The following is a 24,281-nucleotide window of genomic DNA, read 5'->3' on the forward strand; positions in this document are numbered from 1 at the left end:
ACTATATTCAGTGGAATAGTGGGAGTTGTAGTATGGTAGGCCACCAGGACCTTTTTGGTAGAGAAGCCTAAAGGCCTTTTAAAACTACAGCTCCCATGATTCCAGAGGACTGAGACATGGCAATTAAAGTGGTGCCAAAGCGCATTCATTCAATAGTATAGATGCACCCTATTTTTCCTTCCACCACTTTTAATTGCCACAACTCAATCCCATGGAATCCTGAGAGCTGTAGTATAGTGGGCCACCATCACTCTTCAGCAGGGAAGGCGAAAGACCTTGTAAAACTAAAATTCTTGGGTTTTGATGGCAATGAAAGTCGTGCCAAATGGCATTAGGGTGTGCATATTATTGTGACTCAGCCTTTGTGTGACTCTGATGAGGATTCTGGGATGGAGTTTCAAGATGATGGGATTCAGGTTCAAGATGAGTTTCAAGATGACTCTGATGGGAATTATGGGATTCAGGTGGAGAGTGTTCATGCTGTGGGAGATGAGGAGTAGGCAGGCTTTCCCACGGAAAAAATGATGATGTTTCTAAGGATGGTTTTCAGGTGCAAGAAGCAGAAAGGGAGAGCAGCTCCCAGCCTCAGCCTGATAACACTAACGAGCCCTGTGGCCTTGAAAGCGATGAGGCCTCTTTTCTAGATCTGGCTAGTCATTTGGAATTTCAGGGTTGCGCAGAATTCTCAGGATAGCAAATAAGAGGGAGGTCAAAGGGCAAAGAAATGCCTTCATGTCATGCTATTAAAGCAGTCTGCTGAGAGAGAAATCTTCATCAAAACAATTTCCTCGCTTGAATCAAGAACCAAGTCTGCTTTCCTGTATTATCTTGTAGACTGGCTGTATTCTCGTTTCTGGGAGTTTGGCTTCGTTTTAAGGACCTTGTTTCTTGCCTAATGTTTCCATGGATTTATTCTACAGCCTTGTTTTTGTAACTATCTTTTGGAACTGAACTTTTACCTTTTATGAACTATCTTTTCCCTATTTCCTAATAAACTACAAAAGACTGTGATCTGTGTGCAGACTACGATCTGGTGTCTTTAGCAAGGTGAAGCTAACCTGAGGTGTGACACATATATATACTGTAGAATTAATGCAACTTGACAGCAGCAATCGTGAGAGTTATACAGTAGCATGGTGAAGCACTGACACTTTTTGGCAGGGAAGGCTAAAGGCCTTGCAAAACTACAACTTCCAGTATTCCGAAACATTAACATTACGCTGTGACGGATCAAAATGGTGCAAAACAGCATTGTAGACACAGCGTTAAACTCCCTTGTGATAAAATTTCCCCAGTTTAAATCACCGAACTACACATCCCAAATTACAGTCTGGGAAGAGACAGGGGGGAAATCAGTGTTATTTTACTGTGTGTAGACAGAAGATTAAAACCCGGGGCTTTTCTCCGAGGGACTACGCTCCGAGATCGATGCGTAGCCGCGCACAGGCTAATTAGCTTTCCTACCAAATTGATTCGCTCTCAGTATTTATCACCTAATGAAATTTAAGACTTACTCACTCTCCTCCTTCACGGCAGCAGGAGAGCTCCAGCCGAGGCAGCGGCTGCTCTTGCTCTTGCTCTTGGGCCGGGTCAATAAATCAGGTTTATTACCTGCCTGGAGGCAGCAGGTGCCTTTGCCCATAATCTCCATCAACAGCACTTTTTTTTGGGGGGGGGGGGGGTCAAAGGCCGTTCCCATCCCTTTTGCCTCCCGCTTCCCCACCAAGAAGCCTTTATTAGCCAGACGTTTTTATAGTGTTTCGGTAACGCTCCGGGTCACTGGCAAAACCTCCCCATTTCTGAAGGGCAAATAAAGGGAAAAAAGAGGGGGGAATGGCAGATTTATGGGAGCGCTGATTGAAGATGTCCTTTCCTGCAAATCCGAGCCGCTAAACGGAAAAGAAGCAACAGAGCAAAAAAGCATGTGCACCAGTTTTGGGTTGGCTGCCTTTGCAGCTTTTTAGTTTCGATGCCAGAAATAAGTCAAATGGATCTTTCATGTTTCTATATGTAGACGACCTTCTAATGTGTGGCTCTCGCCAATCCAGAAACGAGGCTCAATGCAATGAATAATAAGAGCTTTATTAAAAGTAGAAATGTGACTATATATAATGTCATGTAAAGTGAGTAGGCTAATAACACTATTAACATCATCATCTTTATTTTTATCCCCCCCCCCCCCCCGGGGTGCTTAAGTAATATATTATACTGTGTTCCTGGATTATATCAGGACTTCCTCCTTATTTTGGTCACCGACGTTTCTGATATTTTTCTATTACGGTGTCGTAAAATACCTCCCCCACTTTTCAGTGGTAGCTAATTTATCTGCTTGCAGCTCTAAGCTGTTTTGAAACTGCTTAGGTAAACAATGAGCTGGGCCTAACAGTCAGGTGCTCACCCCGACCCAGGCTTCAAACTGGCCACATTATATGAGTCTACACTGCCATATAACCCAGGTCAAAGCAGATCATCTGGGTCTGCTTTGTAGAAGGGGCCATACTCACTGCCTAACTGGCTCTATAATAAAGACATGGAAAAAGTTTATTAAACTGTCAAATATTTGTGTTTTGTAGGAGGGACCTCATCCTGCAGCACATTTTGCTCTAGTTTTTCAATGAATTTCTTATCGAGTATCAACCCATTCAACTTAGTTTGTGGCAGCCACAAAAACGAAGTTTCTGGAGGAGAACAACTACTTTCAAAGTAAGGACCAAACAATTACACTGGAAACAACCCTTTCAGGAACAGAAACATTTTCAAATTTTGTTACATAGTGTTATAAGTAGGCATGTGCATTCGGGGGAAACCTTGTCCTGTTTCGTGTCCTGGTTTTTGTTGGGGGCCCCGATCCATTTTTTGTATGCCCCCCAGAATTGGGAGGGTTATTTTTGGTTTTTGGTTTTGGGGCCCAAAAATCAGATCATTGAGTGTCCTGTTTTGTCTTGCAAGAACAGCCTTAAGACACTGTGGTAAGTAAATGAAAACTGCTTTACTTCAGCAAAACATAAAGTACAGCACACTCAGTGGTATAATGCAAAAGGAAGCAAGGAAGTCTTAGGGCAAAACACAGTTCTTAGTCTCTGATAAACTCCCAAATCAAATAGCAGTCTTACTTCAGACAAAGAAACAGGCATAAATCCAGATGCAGACTCGGAGCAGGCACACGGGGAGCAAAGGCATCAGTTTGTTATCAGCAAGAGCTGGCTGCACCTGGTTCTGTTTTATAGCCCTGAGTCCCCTCACATCTGCTAGGGCAGTTCCTAATTACTCACCTGCATTTCTGGCAGTTATTCTAGCTGAACGTCTCTGCTCTGTTTCCTTTCGCCTCTCCTGAAAAGTAGGTACTTGCAAAATCTCCTCCTCAGATTCATGAACACTGTCCTGCTCCCCTTCCTCTTATGAAGAAGAGGAATCCCTAACATTGTGGGGCTTGCCAAGATCAGAGTGAAATAATAAATGTATTAATAATAAAAATAAAAATAAAGTAAAATAAATGTAATAGTAGCAACAATAATAGAGAAAAATAATAAATGTAATAATACCAATAATAATAGAGAAAAATAATAAATGTACCATATATTCTCAAGTATAAGCCGACCCAAATATAAGCCAACCAGGACCCTCACCCGAGTATAAGCCGAGGGGGGCTTTTTCAGTCTTAAAAAAAGGGCTGAAAAACTAGGCTTATACTCAAGCATATACAGTAGGTGTGCGGCTTTTAAAAATATATAATCGAAATAAAACTTCTTTGTATGTTTTATTACCCTTGTGTAATTGTATTTTTTTCCTCTTTTGAATAATAATAATAATTATTATTATTATTTAAAATAGCTGCAGAGTCCCTGTAAGATAGTGGCGCAATGGGTTATTTTATTTTTATTTATTTACAGTATTTATATTCCGCCCTTCTCACCCCGAAGGGGACTCAGGGCGGATCACATTACACATATAAGACAAACATTCAATGCCTTTTTAACATAGAACAAAGACAGAGACAAACGCAGCTCCGAGCTGGCCTCGAACTCATGACTTCTTGGTCAGAGTGATTTGTTGCAGCTGGCTGCAGCTGGCTGCTCACCAGCCTGCGCCACAGCCCGGGCCTAAACCGTTGAACTATTGAATCTGCTGACCTAAAGGTTGGCAGTTCAAAGCCACGGTCAGGGTGAGCTCCCCCTGTTAGCCCTAGCACCCCCAACCTAGCAGTTTGAAAACATGCAAATGTGAGTAGATTAATAGGTACCAATTCGGCGAGAAGGTAATAAAGGCACCCATGCAGCCATGCTGGCTACACGACCAGGAGGTGTCTATGGACAACAGGCTCCTTGGCTTAGAAATGGAACAAGAGCACCTCCCCATGGCCAGGGTTGAGCACTGCCTCCAGAAAGCCGGAGATGAAAGGAGAAGCCTTTACCTTTGCTCAGTGTGTTTGTATGTCATTGTTATTCCACTGTATTAAAGGCACTGGATGTTTGCCTATCTGTGTATGTTGCAATCTGCTCCGAGTCCCCTCAGGGAGATAGAGCGGAATATAAATAAAATGTATTATTGCTATTATTACAGGCAGTGGCTATGTAAAATAGCATTTGGAAATACTGTACTCAAATTGCAGAAGACAGAGGGGTCTCCCAAGGTTTAGGAAATGCTGGTTCAGAGAATCTTTCTTAAAATCATGTTCTCTTCCCAAGGAACTTGTTCCCTTATCATAGAATCATAGAGTCATAGAATAGTAGAGTTGGAAGAGACCTCATGGGCCATCCAGTCCAACCCCCTGCCAAGAAGCAGGAAATCGCATTCAAAGCACCCCCGACAGATGGCCATCCAGCCTCTGCTTAAAAGCCTCCAAGGAAGGAGCCTCCACCACGGCCCCGGGGAGAGAGTTCCACTGTTGAACAGCCCTTCTCACAGTGAGGAAGTTCTTCCTGATGTTCAAGTGGAATCTCCTTTCCTGTAGTTTGAAGCCATTGTTCCCTTGTGTCCTAGTCTGCAGGGCAGCAGAAAACAAGCTTTCTCCCTCCTCCCTATGACTTCCCCTCACATATTTGTACATGGCTATCATGTCTCCTCTCAGCCTTCTCTTCTGCAGGCTAAACATGCCCAGCTCTTTAAGCCGCTCCTCATAAGGCTTGTTCTCCAGACCCTTAATCATTTTAGTCGCCCTCCTCTGGACGCTTTCCAGCTTGTCAACATCTCCCTTCAATTGCGGTGCCCAGAATGGGACACAGTGTGATTCCAGGTGTGGTCTGACCAAGGCAGAATAGAATAAGGGGGAGCATAACTTCCCTGGATCTAGACGCTATTCCCCTCTTGATGCAGGCCAGAATCCCATTGGCTTTTTTAGCTGCTGCATCACATTGTTGGCTCATGTTTAACTTGTTGTCCACAAGGACTCCAAGGTCTTTTTCGCACACACTGCTGTCAAGCCAGGCGTCCCCCATTCTGTATCTTTGATTTTCATTTTTTCTGCCGAAATGAAGTATCTTGCATTTGTCCCTGTTGAATTTCATTTTGTTAGTTTCGGCCCATCTCTCTAGTCTGTCAAGATCGTTTTGAATTCTGCTCCTGTCTTCTGGAGTGTTAGCTATCCCTCCCAGTTTTGTGTCATCTGCAAACTTGATGATCGTGCCTTCTAACCCTTCGTCTAAGTCGTTAATAAAGATGTTAAAGAGAACCGGGCCCAGGACGGAGCCCTGCGGCACTCCACTTGTCACTTCTTTCCATGATGAAGATGACGCATTGGTGAGCACCCTTTGGGTTCGTTCACTTAGCCAATTACAGATCCACCTAACCGTAGTTTTGTCTAGCCCACATTTTACTAGTTTGTTTGCCAGAAGGCCGTGGGGGACTTTGTCGAAGGCCTTACTGAAATCCAGGTACGCTACATCCACGGCATTCCCTGTATCGACCCAACTTGTAACTCTATCGAAAAAAGAGATCAGATTAGTCTGGCATGACTTGTTTTTGGTAAATCCGTGTTGACTATTAGCAATGACCGCATTTGTTTCTAAGTGTTCGCAGACCACTTCTTTGATGATCTTTTCCAGAATCTTGCCTGGTATTGATGTGAGGCTGACCGGACGGTAATTGTTTGGGTCGTTCTTTTTTCCCTTCTTGAAGATAGGGACCACATTCGCCCTCCTCCAATCTGCTGGGACTTCTCCCGTTCTCCAAGAACTCTCGAAGATAATTGCCAGTGGTTCTGAAATAACTTTCGCTAATTCCTTCAATACTCTTGGATGTAGCTGATCTGGCCCTGGGGACTTGAATTCGTTTAGAGTGGCCAGGTGTTCCTGGACAGCTTGTTTCCCTATTTGGAGTTGGATTTCCCCCAATCCTTCGTCCATTCCATGTTGCTGAGGTTGAAGATGGCTTTCCTTTTGTGAGAAGACCGAGGCAAAGAAGGCATTGAGCAGTTCTGCCTTTTCCCTGTCCCCTGTCGCCATCACCCCATCTTCTCCTTGCAGAGGCCCTATCGCCTCCTTTTTCTTCCTTTTTCTACCAACGTAAGCAAAAAAGCCTTTTTTGTTGTTTTTTATGTCCCTGGCAAGCCTGAGCTCATTTTGCGCTTTAGCCTTGCGAACCTTTTCCCTACAGGTGTTGGCTATACGTTTGAATTCTTCTTTGGTGATTTCTCCCCTTTTCCACTTCTTGTGCATGTCACTTTTGAGCTTTAGCTCAGTTAGAAGTTCTTTAGACATCCATTCTGGTTTCTTTGCACTTGTCTTATTTTTCTTCTTTGTTGGCACTGTTTGCATTTGCGCCTTGAGTATTTCACTTTTGAAAAACTCCCATCCATCCTTAACTCCCTTGTTTTTTAATATTGGTGTCCATGGAATGCCGCTCAGTAATTCCTTCATTTTTTGGAAGTCAGCTCTCTTAAAGTCCAGAATGCGTGTTTGACTTGTCTTAGTTTCAGCATTCCTTTGTATTGCAAACTCCAGGAGCACATGGTCACTTGCCCCTAAGGATCCAACCACTTCAACTGTATTGATCAGGTCTTCCACATTTGTTAAGATTAGATCAAGAGTTGCTTATCCTCTTGTTGCCTCTTCTACCTTCTGGACCATAAAATTGTCTGCAAGGCAAGTGAGGAATTTGTTGGACTTTGTACTCTTGGCTGAGTTTGTTTTCCAGCAGATATCGGAATAATTGAAATCGCCCATGACTACTATATCTCTTCTTTGTGCCTGTTTGGTCAGCTGTTGACAGAAGGCTTCATCAAGTCCTTCAGCCTGACTCGGAGGTCTGTAGTAGACACCCACGACAAGATCTTTTTGAGTCCCGGTTCCCTTGATGCTTATCCAGATGCTTTCAAGCTGGTTTCCCGGATTACAGTCTTGCATTTCTTCTGCAACGTAACTGTTTTTGACATATAAAGCTACTCCCCCTCCTCTCCCTTTTGTTCTATTTCTGTGAAAGAGGTTATAGCCCTCAATGGCTACATTCCAGTGATGGGAGTCATCCCACCAGGTTTCAGTGATGCCTATGAATCACTTGCAGAAGGTTTTTTATTTAGTGCAGAACAAGATCCATTCTTCATAGAAAATACAATTTTCTGCACAAAGAAATCACACATGCACTCTTTTTGTGCAGAATAAGTTCCAAACTAGGATTATTATACCGATGATAGTGACACTATTTTCACGTTGACTTCATTTTAAACAATATTGAAATTGTATTATTATTATTATTATTATTATTATTATTATTATTATTATTATTTGTAAGCCAAATTGAATCCTATCTTGGTGAGAGAGAAAAGGAGAAAACGTTCTGCTGCATTATCATCGTCGTTGGCGTCATTATCATTTTTTCTCCATAATCAGGAGGATTCAATTTGGCTTATAAACTGAAATAATTACAGCACAAAGTCAACACGAAAACAGCATTAAACGAGTCACAGAGCATGGCGTTCAAGGACGTTCTCAACAAAGAGAAAAATGTATAAATAATTCACCTGTGAGAATGGAATGAGTGGAGACTGACTTCCTGTCTTGAGCAAATTTGGGTTTCCGGGTAGGAAGAAAAAGGTTTTCTAGGTTCTCTAGTATGAGCCTATGACATGGTTCCAACAGGACGTAACCATACAGTCATGCTGGAGGACAGTACTATGACAGCATGGGAGTTGTAGTTGTACAAGGTGGCCCCAATAAACTACATCTCCCAAGATTCCACAGCATGGAGCCATGGCAGTTCAGGTGGGGCCAAATTGCAATTATTCTAAATGTGGATGCAGCAGGCATTAATCCCTGGAAAACTACAAGGGTTGAATGAAAACTAATGCTTCCACCTTCGTTACTTGGGTTTCGATGTGAATATTTTAATAAATCAAACATGGAAATAATCCTTAGAATGTGTTCTTTAATGACCACTATTCACTTTTCCACACAATTGTTGGGAATCATCCTGGACTACTCAAGTCTAAATGTAGTCAGATAGATGATAGAGTTAGATTGAGGGAATCCTTTCCCCGTTTCCAAAGCATGCCTAGATAGGATTCACTATTGTTTCCTCCCTCATGTCCTGTTTAGGTCAACCCACCTCTTTGATGCTTTAGAAATATGATCTCCCCTAGGGCTTTGACGTAACTTCCCCAATTTGGCCTTTGGAATGTTTATGGCCCTAGAGAAGAAGCGACCCACAAGGTTGGTCGCCATTCCTTCCAGCTTCCTGCTTTGTTCCAGAGAGGACACACCTCTGTCCGCTCTTCTAGCAAGATGTAGCTATCTAGAGCTTTGTTATTTTAATCCATCTAAGTGTATTAGAACAGGATAGATTAGCTAGTTAGACCTGAACCTTTTCTATCCATCAATGGATTTCTTTTTACCTCAATAAATGCTTTTAAACTTTAAAGCTAACTTTGCATCCCTTTGCCTTCCTGATGACACAGAGGCCTTCCAAAACTCACACCATGTAAGTCTCGCTGCTGCAATTTTTACTCTGCTATTTTAATGTGAATTTACCTCATAAAGAGGGTAATTAGAGCTTAACGGCTCATCCATTTCCAACAATAATCACCAGACAGTTGGATTCATTTCTGCCAATGATGAACAAGTTTTCTGAAGCCGTCACAGAAGAAGTCGACACTCTGTTTCCGCAACCAACGTCTCACAGGACCCATTGTGCACAGATCTTCCGATAGCCAAGCAAAGCAATAATGTGACTCACACATTCTTGTTAAATGCCAATTATGCTTGAAATTTCTCTCTGAGTAATACAACAATCGTTCTGAATCAATCTGTCAACCTTTTGCTTGTAAAACCCGGAGGTTGCTGTCACAGGACATCCAACTCTTTGTTTGTCACGCAACTCAGATCTCAACATCTTTAAACTTACTCGCCCAATGATGCACAGGACTCACATCAACACAATCACCAAAAAACAGCTTGCATTCTCTGAAGAATCTCCTTTGGGGTGACACCTTCTGCTGTCAAGAATTCAGTGACTGCACGTTGCTTAAGTCACATTGACCAACCGTCTGCGCAGGGTTCCATACTTCACACTTTAACAACACAACCATTCAATGCTAAGGCTTCCCGCCAAATGGAGAGTCTACTGAACAAGCCAGAACCTGCTGCAGACCAGGACTGCCATCTATTGAGGAGTTACGAAGGTGGAGGCATTACTTTTCATTCAACCCTTATATGTTGCATCAAAGAATACGAAGGCTTTTTGATTGGCTACCCCTTTCCCTTTTCTCCATCCCTTGGTGTGACATGGCTAAATAAATCAGGGATACTAACCATCCCAGGGGCCTTGGGCATTCTTCCCAATCATAGAAGTTAAAGGCCATTTTTCAGCTTGCCGCTGCTTGGGTTTGCAGACAGTTTTGTGGTGTTTCCATTAAAGGTTGAGAGAGGGATGTACAGAAAGTTCAACACATGAATTGTGGCACGAAAGGTTTTTCCCCCCACAGATTCTTAGGCTGCTGTCATAGGGTGCATCCAGATTGTAGAACGAATACAATTTGACCATACTTTCAATTGTCATGGCTCTATGCTTTGAAACCCTGGGAGTTGTAGCTGGCTGAGGCACCTTGGGCAGAGAAGCCTTTTAAAACTGGGATGTCTTGCTATTGAAGATGTCTCTTTCTCTCTATGAGCAACCTATGAGGTTGAATGCTCACTATTATCTCCATTGGGCTGTGAAGCTGAGATGTTTCCTCCTCTGGGAAGATTTATGGTCGAATCCTAACATGGAAAGGGCTGACCAGAAAGAGGAAAGCTACCTTCATGCTGGCCTATCTGAGAAATGTCATGACAGCAGCAGATTGTTGGGAAAGGAGCCGTGGTGGCACAACGAGTTAAACCCTTGTGCTGCTGAACTGCTGACCTGAAGGTTGGCAGTTCAATTTTGTGGGACGGAAATTAGCCCTAGCTCCTGCCAACCTAGCAGTTCAAAAACATGCAAATGTGAGTAGATCAATAGGTACCACTTTGGCAGGAAAAGGCAAAAAGACACTTTAAGCAATCACACCAGCCACACAATCAGGAGGTGTCTATGGAAAATGCAGGTGCCTCGCTTTGGAAATTGAGATGAGCATCTCCCGCAGAGCCGGAGATGAGAACCACCTCCTGAGCCGGAAATGAAAGGAGAAGCCTTTGCCTTTGTCTGTGTATTTGTGTTTCATTGTATTTCATTGTAACAAGTCACTGAATGTTTGCCTGGGTCTGTTTATATGCTGTAATCCACTCTGATTCCCCTCGGGAAGAAGGAAAAAATATAAAGTTTTATTATATTTGTTTTCATGATGCAAGATATTCCAGAAAGCTTAACCCTGATCTGGAGCAGGAGAAACATATGGAAGTCCTGGCGAAAATGATGCCAGATTGTTGCAGAGACAAGGGGGCAATGGGTTCAAAGTGCAGGAAAAGGTAATCTATTTAAATATTAGGAAAACCTCCATGGTCAGAAATGTTCAAAAGGGGGGTATGCTACAGCCTGGGAGTCTGGCAGAGTCTCCTTCTCTGAAGCCCTTTAAAGAGAGGCTCCATGTCCATCTGTTAGGGGTGCTTGGATTGTGTCCTTCTGTTTGGTAGAAGGAGGTTGGACTGGATGGCCTCTGGGGATGCCTTCCAACTCTAGGATTCTATGATGCGGATGAACACAATACTGATTTTTAGAATCAGAGAGTTGAAAGAGACCCCCCTCTGCCCAATAACTGCCAGAGAAGGTAGGAGAGTTTATACCAGACTGCCAGGAAGCAGAATGTTCTATTGCTGAACAAATGCAGACGGATGAATGAGAGGAACAAAGTCCATAGTTGAATTGTGCCAGGTATCCCTTGACCTATTGTCACCTACCAGCCCTCTGATGATGGTGGCCGAAGAGCATGGGTCACTTGGTCACCCGCCCTGCTGTCCCTAAGAAAGCTGAGTGCAAGTTGCTGAGATGTGTTAAAAGAAGGATTTCCAGGACTTCAAGTCTTGAGAGTTTGTTTTGAGATTTAAATTCAGAATGGACCCCAAATCCTGCTGTACATCAGAACTGGCCACTACCCCTATTTGGGAAGTGAACACCAGTATCATATGCTACTAACCAAACTATTATTATTATTATTATTATTATTATTATTATTATTATTATTATTATTATTATTATTATTATTTTATCATGACACAGCAAACAAGATAGATATGCTGGATTTCGTTTCACAAAATCACAAGTCGAACACTTCCCAAGTATCTAGGACTGTGTGATGTATTTTCGGATGATGTGCGCAGATCCCAGCAGGGTGGCCTTTTGCAGTTGGCAGATCATAATTTTGTCAATGTCTGTTGTTTCCAACTGCTGGCTGAGATCTTTTGGCACGGCACCCAGTTTGCCCATCACTACCGGGACCACTTGCACTGGTTTCTGCCAGAGTCTTTGAAGTTCAATCTTGAGGTCCTGATAGCGGCTGGTTTTTCCTGTTGTTTTTCATCAATGCAACTGTCACCTGGGATGGCAACATCAATGATCTAAACCTTTTTCTTTTCCACAACTGTGATGTCTGGTGTGTTGTGTTCCAGAACTTTTTCAGTCTGGATTCGGAAGTCCCACAGTATCTTTGCGTGCTCATTCTCCAATACTTTTGCTATGATGATGATGATGATGATTATTATTATTATTATTATTATTATTAGCCACAGCAGTGCAACGTGTTAAACCCTTGTGCTGCTGAACCGCTGACCTGAAGGTTAGCAGTTCAAATCTGCAGGACGGGGTGAGCTCCTGCTGTTAGCCCTAGCTCCTGCCAACCTAGCAGTTCGAAAACATGCAAATGTGAGATCAATAGGTACCGTCTCAGCAGGAAATAGCAAAAAGACTTTTCAAGCAATCATGCCGGCCACACGACCAGGAGGTGTCTACGGACAAAGCAGTCTCCTCAGCTTGGTAATAAAGAAGAGCACCGCCTCCAGAGCCGGAAATGAAAGGAGAAGCCTTTGCCTTTGTGTATTTGTGTTTCATTCTATTTCATTAACAAGGCATTGAATGTTTGTTTTTGTCTATTTACATGCTATAATCCACTCTGAGGTCCCTTGGGGAGAAGAGCAGAATATAAATATATTATTATTATTATTATTATTATTATTATTATTATTATTATTATTATTATTATTACCATCATCCTCTTCTTGTCTCCTGCTCTGTTTGCCTACAAAACCGAGGGTCTCTCAGGATAACAAGGATGCTCCTTTTCTGACCCTGCCAACAAGCGTGAAATATCACACTGGCCGTAATAACGCTGAGAGTTATTCAGGCTGGGAGAAAGCCCTCTCAGCCTGAATAACTAAATGTTATTATGGCCATAAAGCCACCCAGCCCTTTAATATAATCCCCTGGCACAGAGAAGCCTCTCCCTCCCCCTCCAAAGATGTGCAAAGTAGCATTTCCTTTTATGGGGTCTGAATTTGCCGGCTGTTAATTTTCTTAAGTGAGTCCTTGTTCTCCTCTGATGGAGTTAACCGGGTGGGGAAGGGACGGATTCCTCGGTGAGCTCAACTCTCAGCAAAGAGAAGGGAAAAGGAGGATTGTCAGAGACACTTTGTGTTGGAGTATGGTCGTATTTGTATGAAATGTAAATCAAGTGTTTACTGTTGATGAGCTAGAGTGTGTATTTTTCAGTAATGAAATAGTTAACAGCAGACTAGTTTTGACTGACAGCCTGTTGTGATTGCTATGACCTATCAGGCTTGATTTCCTGCCTTTGAGGGTTGGAACTTCCTCCGGACTGAGGAATGTTGTTTATCTTATCTGTGGAGTTCAGCTTGAGCATTATCTGAAGATGGACTATGAATGCTATGCTCTGAAGCCGAGAAATGCAAACTGTAAGTAGACATGTAAATAAAGTTAATCAACAGTTGGACTTCGCCTGCTAGAGTGTTTCTCAGCATGGGAATACAGTCTGGAGAAGGAGGTGAGACGAGGATGATGATTTTTGGAATCCACTCTGCAACCCATCATCCCCTGACACTTTGGCCCCGGTCACAAAACCATAAGGGTCCACAGAAGTTGGACTAAGAGCATCTGCAGTTGGTTTTGCTCTGGCACCCTGGAAAGCCCAAACAGTGGCCAATGTGGCCAGTGGTACTGCCTTTAAGTGTGCCCGCTTTGAGTCTCCTTGTGGGGACAAAAGCAGGGTATAAATATAAACATAAACATAATAATAATCCTTTAAATATGATTAGACTGTGACTCTGGAGACTTGGGTCCCAATCCCTGTTTAGCATGGAAACCTGATGGATCTCCTTTGGTAAGTCACATTCTCTCAGCCTCAGAAGAAGGCCAAGAAAATCCTGTGATAGGTTCACCTTAGGGTCGGCATAGGTTGGAAATGACTTGAAGGAAGACAACAATCACAACCCCCTTTAAAGATCTCTATCATATTTGTCTGTAGTTTGTGGCTGAATCCTTTCTGGGCCTTCATTTAGGACCTGGCTTTTGAGTTGAGCCGTTCCAAGCTTGAACTCTTCATAACTTCTTTCTGCACCATTTCTGACCTCATCGAATCACAGAGTTGGAAGAGACCCCCAAAGGTCATCCCACAAACTCCAAGGCAGTCTATACAGTTCTGTCCCGGCCTCTTCATCTAGGCAGGAAGACACCATCAAAGTTCTCCCAAAAGATGGCCATCCAGCCTCTGCTGAAAAACCTGCCAGGCTTTCAGGCAGCAGCATATTCCATGGTTGAACAGATCTTACTGGCACTGAGTTCTTCCTAATGTTTAGGTGGAATCCCTTTTTGTGCAGAGATAGGCAGAAAAAAATGATTAGGTAGAAATGTCTTGAAAACAGTCCATGAAAAGAAATTGAGGAGTCTTAAGTCGATCACAAGCTGAACATCAGTCAAGGCGATGCAGCAGGTAAAAATTAGGAAGAACTTATTGAGGGAAAGAGCTGCCTGGTAGTGAAAGACACTGGCTTAGAATTTGGTGGAGTCTCTTTCTCTGCAGGTTTTGAATCAGAGGGCAGATGGCCATCTGTTGGGAAGGCTTTGATTGTGTCTTCCTATATGTCAGAAGAGGGCTGGACTGGATGGCCCTGGGCATTTTGGGGTGGGGAGGCCAAGACCCACTTGGAAACAAACTAATTTCTTAGATTTCCAAATTCCGGCATTGCATTTGCTAGTTGCAACTACATAATGAGCACATTTCGAGACTTGCACAAACTCAGAGAGTATCGTTGCATAAAATATGGGAGGTGAATCACTATGTGCTCCTCCAAAAGCCCTTCTGAAAATGTTAGATGTTTCTCCCATTGGAAGAGTTTTTGACTCATTGCATTTGTGAGATCAAGAGTCTTAGGACTTTATCACACAAGGCCGATAAAGCATAATTGTGAAAAGATAAATGTGCATTCGGCTTATTACACAATATTGGCCAATGTGGCCTGTGATACTCCCTTTAAGCGTGTCCGCTTTGAGTCTCCTTGTGAGAACCTGAAGTGCATTCGGCTTATTGCACAACGTTGAACTATCTTCCAACTTGATGATTCTATGACCAGACTTTGATTCCCCCACTAGATGATTTTGGACAAGCCATACGCTGCACTCTCGGCCTCCCAAAAGCCTATGATAGGATCACAACTTTAGGGTCACCCTAAGTAGGAAGCAATGGAAAGGCACACAACTGCAAAGCAAGTGGTGACAGATAATTGTGGGTGACATTCCCATCTCAGTTGGGCTGCAAACCCAATGTCTGCCTTAGTCTACACTTGGAAGGAAGTGTCTTTAGTTTGAGTTGAGGTTCAGCACCCAGGAGAGCTCCTTCACTGAAAGCTTTTAATGAACAAAGTATAGGAGAAAACATTTACTACAGTAGAGTCTCACTTATCCAACCTAAATGGGCCGGCAGAATGTTGGATAAGCGAATATGTTGGATAATAAGGAGGCATTAAGGAAAAGTCTATTAAACATCAAATTAGGTTATGATTTTACAAATTAAGCACCAAAACATCATGTTAGACCACAAATTTGGCAGAAAAAGTAGTTCAATACGCAGTAATGCCATGTAGTAATTACTGTATTTACAAATTTAGCACCAAAATATCATGATGTATTGAAAACATTGACTACAAAAATGTGTTGGATAATCCAGAACGTTGGATAAGCGAGTGTTGGATAAGTGAGACTCTACTGTATATGCAGTTGAAAGCCACTCCCAAATACCACTTCTCAACATAGTCGCCATTCAAATCTAGGCACTTATCATAGCGATGAATGAGCTTGGAAACTCCCTCCCCACAAAACTCTGCTGCTTGCGTCCTCAACGCAGCATTTTGGCGATGATGCGCAGCTGCGGGAAGGAGTGACCGGCTGGTTGAATATGCAAGCGGCAGAGTTTTGTGGGGAAGGAGTTGCCAAGCTCGCTCATCGCTATGATAAGTGCCTAGATTTGAATGGCGACTATGTTGAGAAGTGGTATTTGGGTGTGGCTTTCAACTGCATATGGTAAATGTTTTCTCCTATACTTTGTTCATTTTTAATTCCAAAACGTAATCTACTTTCTGGATAACCCTCGTATTTAAGAAATAACACACATAGCCACAAATGAGCTATGATGACAAATGCTGATGCAAATCCCTTGTATTGGTCTTCTACACATCATTGCTTTCTACAGTGTCTGCCCTACCCAGCATTGTGCTTTTTCTCTCGTCCTTTCCAACTTACTATTTTGCTATAACTGCACAATTGTGCAATTTTGACATTCTTGCAAGAACTTCCTCTTTTTTGCAATATTGAGGCTGCAGCGGAAGTATATTATCCTGCAAAGAATGGGGACAGGAGGAGAAGGCCTTATAATGTGAGCTGCCCTGAGTTCCCTTCAGAATGAGAAGGGTGGGATATAAATGCAATAAATAAATGATATTGAATTCATTTATTGAATTCATTCTCCCTGTCAATGCAAAGAGACTGAAATGCAATGCAACTCTGGGGAGAGACACAACGTTGTGCAATAAGCCCCACCCGAATGCACTTTTATCTTTTCGCAATTATGCTTTATCATGCCTCGTGTGATAAAGTCCTAAGATTCTTGATCTCAGAAATGCAATGAGTCAAAAACTCTTCCAATGGGAGAAACATCTAATGTTTTTAGAAGGGCTTTTCGGAGGGCACATAGTGGGTCCCCTCCCACATTTTATGCAATGACACTCTCTGTGCATGTGCAAATCTCCAAATGTGCTCATTATGTAGTTGCAACGAGCAAGTGCAATGCTGGAATTTGGAAATTGAATGCAGAAGTTTGTTTCCAAATGGGTTTCGGCCTCCCCACCCCAAATGCCCCCCTGAAATAGATATTTGTCTGCAGGATCCATATTGTTGCTGCATCTCCTGAATCACTTTAATGGCTGCTTTTGACTTTTTAAGTCTCTTTAAAGCCTGGATGGTCTTTCACGGATGGATGGATGGATCGTATGTCTTTCTGAAATGGAGGTGTCATTAGATTTAAATACGTTCCCCTTGTGTCCCTTTGTCTTGGCTGGAAGCCCCCCTTTTGAGCTCTTTCGTGCCATTCCTGCTTCTCTTTGGATTAACAAAAATCTATGTTTTTTGCGTCCCACTTAAGCAGCCTAGGTTTCCGGAATGGGTCTTCGGGGACGCCAAGGCAATTGGCACAAAAGTTAATTCCGCCCTCGGCAAGGATTTATGGGCTCCTTATCCCCACGAAGATGCTGGAGCCGGTCCTCTTGGGTCTGCTCAGGCCCCTCCGAATGAGAATGTGGGAAGGGAACAGGGATGATGAGACGGCTGGCATTTCGGCACAGCAAGCGGGCGCACATTGCGGAAACACAGGCACAGCCCCCCGGCACCCATCCTCACATCCTCCACAACTTTAAACAATTAGTGTGGATAATTGGAGGCTCTTCCTGGCACAGCTCTCTCTTTCTCTCTCTAAAGGTTCCCTTTCAAACTTTTAATCAGAAGATTTCCTTTGGGTTGTCGAAGGCTTTCATGGCCGGGATCACAGGGTTGTTGTATGTCTTTCGGGCTGTGTGGCCATGTTCCAGAAATATTCTCTCCTGACGTTTCACCCACATCTGTGGCAGGCATCCACAGATGTGGGCGAAATGTCAGGAGAGAATACTTCTGGAACATGGCCACACAGCCCGAAAGACATACAACAACCCTGATTTCCTTTGGGTTTGGAGTCCTGGAAGTTTTTTGTTATCGTGTCAGAAGCGAATTGAGACAAGCCACTTCTGGTGTGAGAGAATCGGCCGTCTATAGAGATGTTGCCCAGGGGATACTTGGATGTGTTACCTGCCGGGAGGCTTCTCTCATGTAAGTAAGTAACTTTATTTTTAGCCCGGGCTGTGGCGCAGGCTGATAAGCAGTCAGCTGCAGCCAGCTGCAACAAATCACTCTGACCAAGAGGTCATAAGTTCGAGGCCAGCTCGGAGCCTGCGTTTGTCTCTGTCTTTGTTCTATGTTAAGGCATTGAATGTTTGCCTTACATGTGTAATGTGATCCGCCCTGAGTCCCCTTCGGGTGAGAAAGAAGGGTGGAATATAAATACTGTAAATAAATAAATAAATAAATATTTTTCTATCCCGACACCATCTCCCGGCTGGGATTTGGGGCGGCTAACATGGGACAAAGGCCCGAAAACAATAACCGAAGTACAACAATTAAAACATTACGAAGAGTAAAAACACAATAAAATGACATTATGCAGAACAATACATCAATCCATAAAAGCTCATTTAAAACATAAAATGAGTAACAATATACAGTAGAGTCTCACTTATCCAACATTAGCTTATCCAACATTCTGGATTATCCAACGCATTTTTGTAGTCAAGGTTTTCAATACATCGTGATATTTTGGTGCTAAATTCATAAATACAGTAATTACTACATAGCATTACTGTGTATTGAACTACTTTTTCTGTCAAATTTGTTGTATAACATGATGTTTTGGTGCTTAATTTGTAAAATCATAACCTAATTTGATGTTTAATAGACTTTTCCTTGATCCCTCCTTATTATCCAACATATTTACTTATCCAACGTTCTGCCGGCCCGTTTATGTTGGATAAGTGAGACTCTACTGTAATAAAATAAGATGGACCACCAATTTGGTGGAGAAGGATAGCATGGAGGGGCCATTTAAATTAAAGTGCAATAGTATGGTTATAAAGTGCTTTGGGGCAAGAGCACAAAGTGCAAACATATCTCATGTCCCTGAATGTGAAGCTGGGGCTGACAGTCGGAAGCTCACCCTATCCTGTGGATTCAAACCTTCAACCTTCAGGTCAACAGTTCAGCCTGCACAAGGGTTAAACCCAGTGGTTCTCAACCTGTGGGCCGCGGCCCAGCAGTGGGTCACGAGAATGAAAACACGGTCCGCAAACCTCCTTCCTCTTTCTTTCTTTATTTTATTTCCACTCCTTTCTGCAAAGTTGACCATTGCATTGGATAGACCACATCAGCTCTAGATTATTAAATATGGTTTTCTGTGGGCAAGCAGATAGATGGTGACTACTGGATGGCATATGTTCTGTATCAGAAACTAGAGCGGATGTGGTCTATCCAATGCAGTTTTCAGAATCAGCACCCCAAATAACCAAACCAAATCTAAAGTTGACCAAAAACTGATTCGTAACCCTTTTAGTACTAACTAGCTGTGCCCGGCTGTGGTGTTGTCTGGTGGTGTTGGTGAGAAATGGATGAGGTAGTGGTGGTATTGAATGTCTGTTGTATGGTTGTCTTTATGTTTAGTATGCATTTGGTTGTTTGTGTACTGTGAAAGTGGTGAGGGTAGAGGGGGTCTATGTCCCTGTGTAGTATTGTATAGTATTTATACATTGTCCATGTGTTGTAAATGCTTGGATTGTATCCTGCTGCATAGTAGAAAGGGTTGGGCTGGATGGCCCTTAGGGGTCTCTCCAAACTCTTGTGCCTGTCCCCTGGGCTGAGTAGGTTGCTAGGAGACCAAGTGGGCGGAACTTAGCTTTGTAACTGGCAGCAATTGGATAAAAACAATTATTTCTCTCCCTCTAATTAGAACTTTATTTTTCTTTTCTTTTTGTTGTATCAACCTAGAGCCGTGGATGATGGGTTGTATTGTCAAATTTCGAGGTTGGGGGGCCTGTAGTTTTGTTGTTTTGTCCGCTGCCCTGATGCCATCACTCTTTTATATATATATATAGAAGATGTTGGAGAGTGGTCCATGGTCAAAGTGGGCCCTGGTTAAGTGGGTCCTGGTCAAAGTGGGCCCTGGTCAAAAAAAGATTGGGAACTACTGGTTTAACCCATTGCAATAAAGAGGCCCAAGCAGAGAAGACTTAGACGAAGGGTTAGAAGGCATGATCATCAAGTTTGCAGACAAGACCAAAGTGGGAGGGAAAGCTAATACTCCAGAAGACAGGAGCAGAATTCAAAACGATCTTAACAGACTAGAGATGGGCTGAAACTAACAAAATGAAGTTCAACAGGGACAAATGCAAGAGACTCCACTTAGGCAGAAAAAAATGAAATTCAAAGATACAGAATGGGAGACGATGCCTGGCTCAACAGCAGGACGTCTGAAAAGGATCTTGGAGTCTTCATGGGGAGGAAGGGGAACATGAGCCAGGAATGTGATGCAGCAGCGAAAAAAGCCAATGGGATTTTGGCCTGCATCAAGAGGAGACTAGTGTCTAGATCCAATTCTGGGCACCACAAGTGAAAGGAGATATTGACAAACTGACAAAGTGTCCAGAGGAGTGTGACTCAAAGGATCAAGGGTCTGGAGAACAAGCCCCATGAAGAGTGGCTTAAAGAGCTGGGCATGTTTGGCCTGCAGAAGAGAAGGCCAATAGAGAGGAGACATGATGAGGACCATGGAGACTAAGACGCAATTGAACAATTGCTTCAAATTACAGGAAAGGAAGGAGATTCTACATGAACATGAAGAAGAACTTCCTAACTGTGTGGGAGAGCAGTTCAGCAGTGGAACTCTCTGCTCCGGAGTGTGGTGCAGGCTCCTTCTTTGGTGACTTTTAAGCAGAGGCTGGATGGCCATCTGTCGGGCGTGCTTTGAATGTGATTCTCCTGCTTTTTGGCAGAAGGGGGTTGGACTGGGTGGCCCATGAGGTCTCTTCCAACTCTAGGATTGTATGATTCTAAGGAGCGTATGCAGAGCGAAAGGAAGAAGGGGAGGTTGATGGAAGAAGAAGAGGAAGAAGAAGGGGAAAAGGAAGGAGGGGAAGGAAACAGAAGAAGGAGAAAGAGGAGAATAGGTGGGAGAAAATAGTGGTGGAGTTGGGCATGTTTGATGCAAAGAATCCTTTGCAGCTGAAACTGAGCCGTACCCAGTGGCTTCCCTTGTCCCACACCCACTGATGATGATGGTGGTGGTGATGATGATGATGGTGGTGATGATGGTGGTGGTGCTGATGATGATGGGAATTGCCATGTACTGGGACCCAAAGCAGTGCTTGGCTTTGAAGCCATGTGTTTCTGCCACCGCAGCGATTTGAGCCTCGGCGCCAGCGCCTGCCCATCAGGGACTCTGCCTGGGAGCGTGATTGAAAGGACACAATGCCAGAGCGGCAGCAATTAGAATAAGTGCTTCTTAAATATTATTCTATTTTTATCGTGGGCAAAGAAACCCTCGGCTGTAACGAGCTGGGAGATAATTGAGAAGGAGACGGCACGCGGGGTGTGTGGGCGCAGGCAGAGGCACACGCTGCACATCCCAACCGGAGCAGGGAAAGCATGAATGGAAGAGAAACCGAGGACACATTTCCCCCTCTTCCTTTAATTTGCCCGTTTCCTGATGCCTCCCTCGAGGGCCTAAATGGGGTTGTAATTCCAATCCGTTCTCTTAAATGAGATTATTGCCTCCTTAGGGCCAATCTTCTCTATTTGGAGGCAGACAGAAATGGGAAAAGATATTTCCTGGGACGACGGATGCACCGGACGCCAAGACTGGAAACGGAACGAAATGGCCAAAACCTTCCACGTATATCCTCAAATTTTGAATTGCAAAGAGGAACCAGTTCCCATGGGTTTTTCTTTTCCCTGCTGTAAGAGAAAACAAATATTTCTGTGCCCTTGTGTTCTCACATCTCCAAATCTTCCGGGAATTATTCCACATGGAAATACATTGTGGTTTCCTGCAAAAAGGGTGCAGAAAAAAGCCTAGGGTGCAGTCACACTGTAGAATGAATGCATTTGGACACTCCTTGAACTGCTATGGCTCAATGTTATGAAATCCTGGGAGATATAGTTTGGTGAAGCACCAGCCCTCTTTGGCAGAGAAGGCTACAGACATTGTAAAACTATGAGGGTTGAATGAAAAGTAATGCCTCCACCTTCATTAATTGGGTTCGGATGGGAATATTTTAATAAATCAAACGCAGAAATAATCCTTAGAATGTGCTCTTTAACTACCACTATTCACTTTTCCACATAATCACTAGTCAATTGGATACATTTCTGCCAATGATGGACAAGTTTTCTGAAGCCGTCACGGAAGAAGTCGACACTCTGTTTCCGCAACCAGCGTCTCACAGGACCCATCGTGCACAGATCTTCCGATAGCCAAGCCAAGCAATAATGTGACCCACACGTTCTTGTGAAATGCCGATTATGTATGAAATTTCTCTCTGAGTGATACGACGATCGTCCTGAATCAATCTGTCAATCTTTTGCTTGTGAAACTCGGTGGTTGCTGTCACAGGACATCCAACTCTTTGTTTGTCATGCAAGTCGGATGTTCCCATCTCAACATCTTTAAATTTACTTGCCTAATGACGCACAGGACTCACATCAACACATCAATTCAGTGACTGCACGTTCATTGCTTAAGTCGCATTGGCTGACTGTCTTTGCAGGGTTCTATATTTTGCACTTTACAACACAACCGTTCAATGCTAAGGCTTCCCACCACATGGAACCGTCTGCGCAGGGTTCCATACTTTGCACTTTAACAACACAACCGTTCAATGCTAAGGCTTCCCACCAAATGGAACCGTCTGCACAGGGTTCCATACTTTGCACTTTAACAACACAACCATTCAATGCTAAGGCTTCCCACCACATGGAACCATCTGCACAGGGTTCCATACTTTATACTTTAACAACACAACCGTTCAATACTAAGGCTTCCCGCCACATGGAACCATCTGCGCAGGGTTCCATACTTCGCACTTTAACAACACAACCGTTCAATGCTAAGGCTTCCAAATGGAACCATCTGCACAGGGTTCCATATTTCGCACTTTAACAACACAACCGTTCAATGCTAAGGCTTCCCGGCAAATGTAACCGCCTGTGCAAGGTTCCATACTTTGCACTTTAACAACACAACCGTTCAATACTAAAGCTTCCCGCCAAGTAGAACCGTCTGAACAAGGTTCCATATTTCACACTTTAACAACACAACCATTCAATGCTAAGGCTTCCCGCCAAATGGGACCGTCTGCACAGGGTTCCATACCTTGCACTTTAACAACACAACTGCGCAGGATTCCATACTTCGCACTTTAACAACACAACCGTTCAATGCTAAGGCTTCCCACCAAATGGAATCGTCTGCACAGGGTTCCATACTTCATACTTTAACAACACAACCGTTCAATGTTAAGCCTTCCCACCAAATGGAACCATCTGCACAGGGTTCCATACTTTATACTTTAACAACACAACCGTTCAATACTAAGGCTTCCCGCCACATGGAACCATCTGCGCAGGGTTCCATACTTCGCACTTTAACAACACAACCATTCAATGTTAAGGCTTCTCACCAAATGTAACCATCTGTGCAAGGTTCCATACTTCACACTTTTAACAACACAACCATTCAATGCTAAGGCTTCCCATGAAATAGAACCGTCTGTGCAGGGTTCCATACTTTGCACTTTAACAACACAACCAATCAATACTAAAGCTTCCCGCCAAGTAGAACCGTCTGCACAAGGTTCCATATTTCACACTTTAACAACACAACCATTCAATGCTAAGGCTTCCCGCCAAATGGGACCGTCTGCACAGGGTTCCATACCTTGCACTTTAACAACACAACTGCGCAGGATTCCATACTTCGCACTTTAACAACACAACCGTTCAATGCTAAGGCTTCCCACCAAATGGAATCGTCTGCACAGGGTTCCATACTTCATACTTTAACAACACAACCGTTCAATGTTAAGCCTTCCCACCAAATGGAACCATCTGCACAGGGTTCCATACTTTATACTTTAACAACACAACCGTTCAATACTAAGGCTTCCCGCCACATGGAACCATCTGCGCAGGGTTCCATACTTCGCACTTTAACAACACAACCATTCAATGTTAAGGCTTCTCACCAAATGTAACCATCTGTGCAAGGTTCCATACTTCACACTTTTAACAACACAACCATTCAATGCTAAGGCTTCCCATGAAATAGAACCGTCTGTGCAGGGTTCCATACTTTGCACTTTAACAACACAACCAATCAATACTAAAGCTTCCCGCCAAGTAGAACCGTCTGCACAAGGTTCCATATTTCACACTTTAACAACACAACCATTCAATGCTAAGGCTTCCCGCCAAATGGGACCATCTGCACAGGGTTCCATACCTTGCACTTTAACAACACAACTGCGCAGGATTCCATACTTCGCACTTTAACAACACAACCGTTCAATGCTAAGGCTTCCCACCAAATGGAACCGTCTGCACAGGGTTCCATACTTCATACTTTAACAACACAACCGTTCAATGTTAAGCCTTCCCACCAAATGGAACCATCTGCACAGGGTTCCATACTTCGCACTTTAACAAAACAACCGTTCAATGTTAAGGCTTCTCACCAAATGTAACCATCT

The 24,281-nt window shown here is 43.4% G+C and overlaps 1 protein-coding gene across 1 annotated transcript in view; it reads right to left on the bottom strand.

Annotated features, from left to right (window-relative positions):
- vstm2l (V-set and transmembrane domain containing 2 like) overlaps positions 1-24,281 on the bottom strand; it is a 127,918-nt gene that overhangs the window by 3,899 nt on the left and 99,738 nt on the right. The window lies entirely within an intron of this gene.

The sequence above is a fragment of the Anolis carolinensis genome, chromosome 4, assembly GCF_035594765.1.
Source record: "Anolis carolinensis isolate JA03-04 chromosome 4, rAnoCar3.1.pri, whole genome shotgun sequence".
Classification (NCBI taxonomy): domain Eukaryota; kingdom Metazoa; phylum Chordata; class Lepidosauria; order Squamata; family Dactyloidae; genus Anolis; species Anolis carolinensis.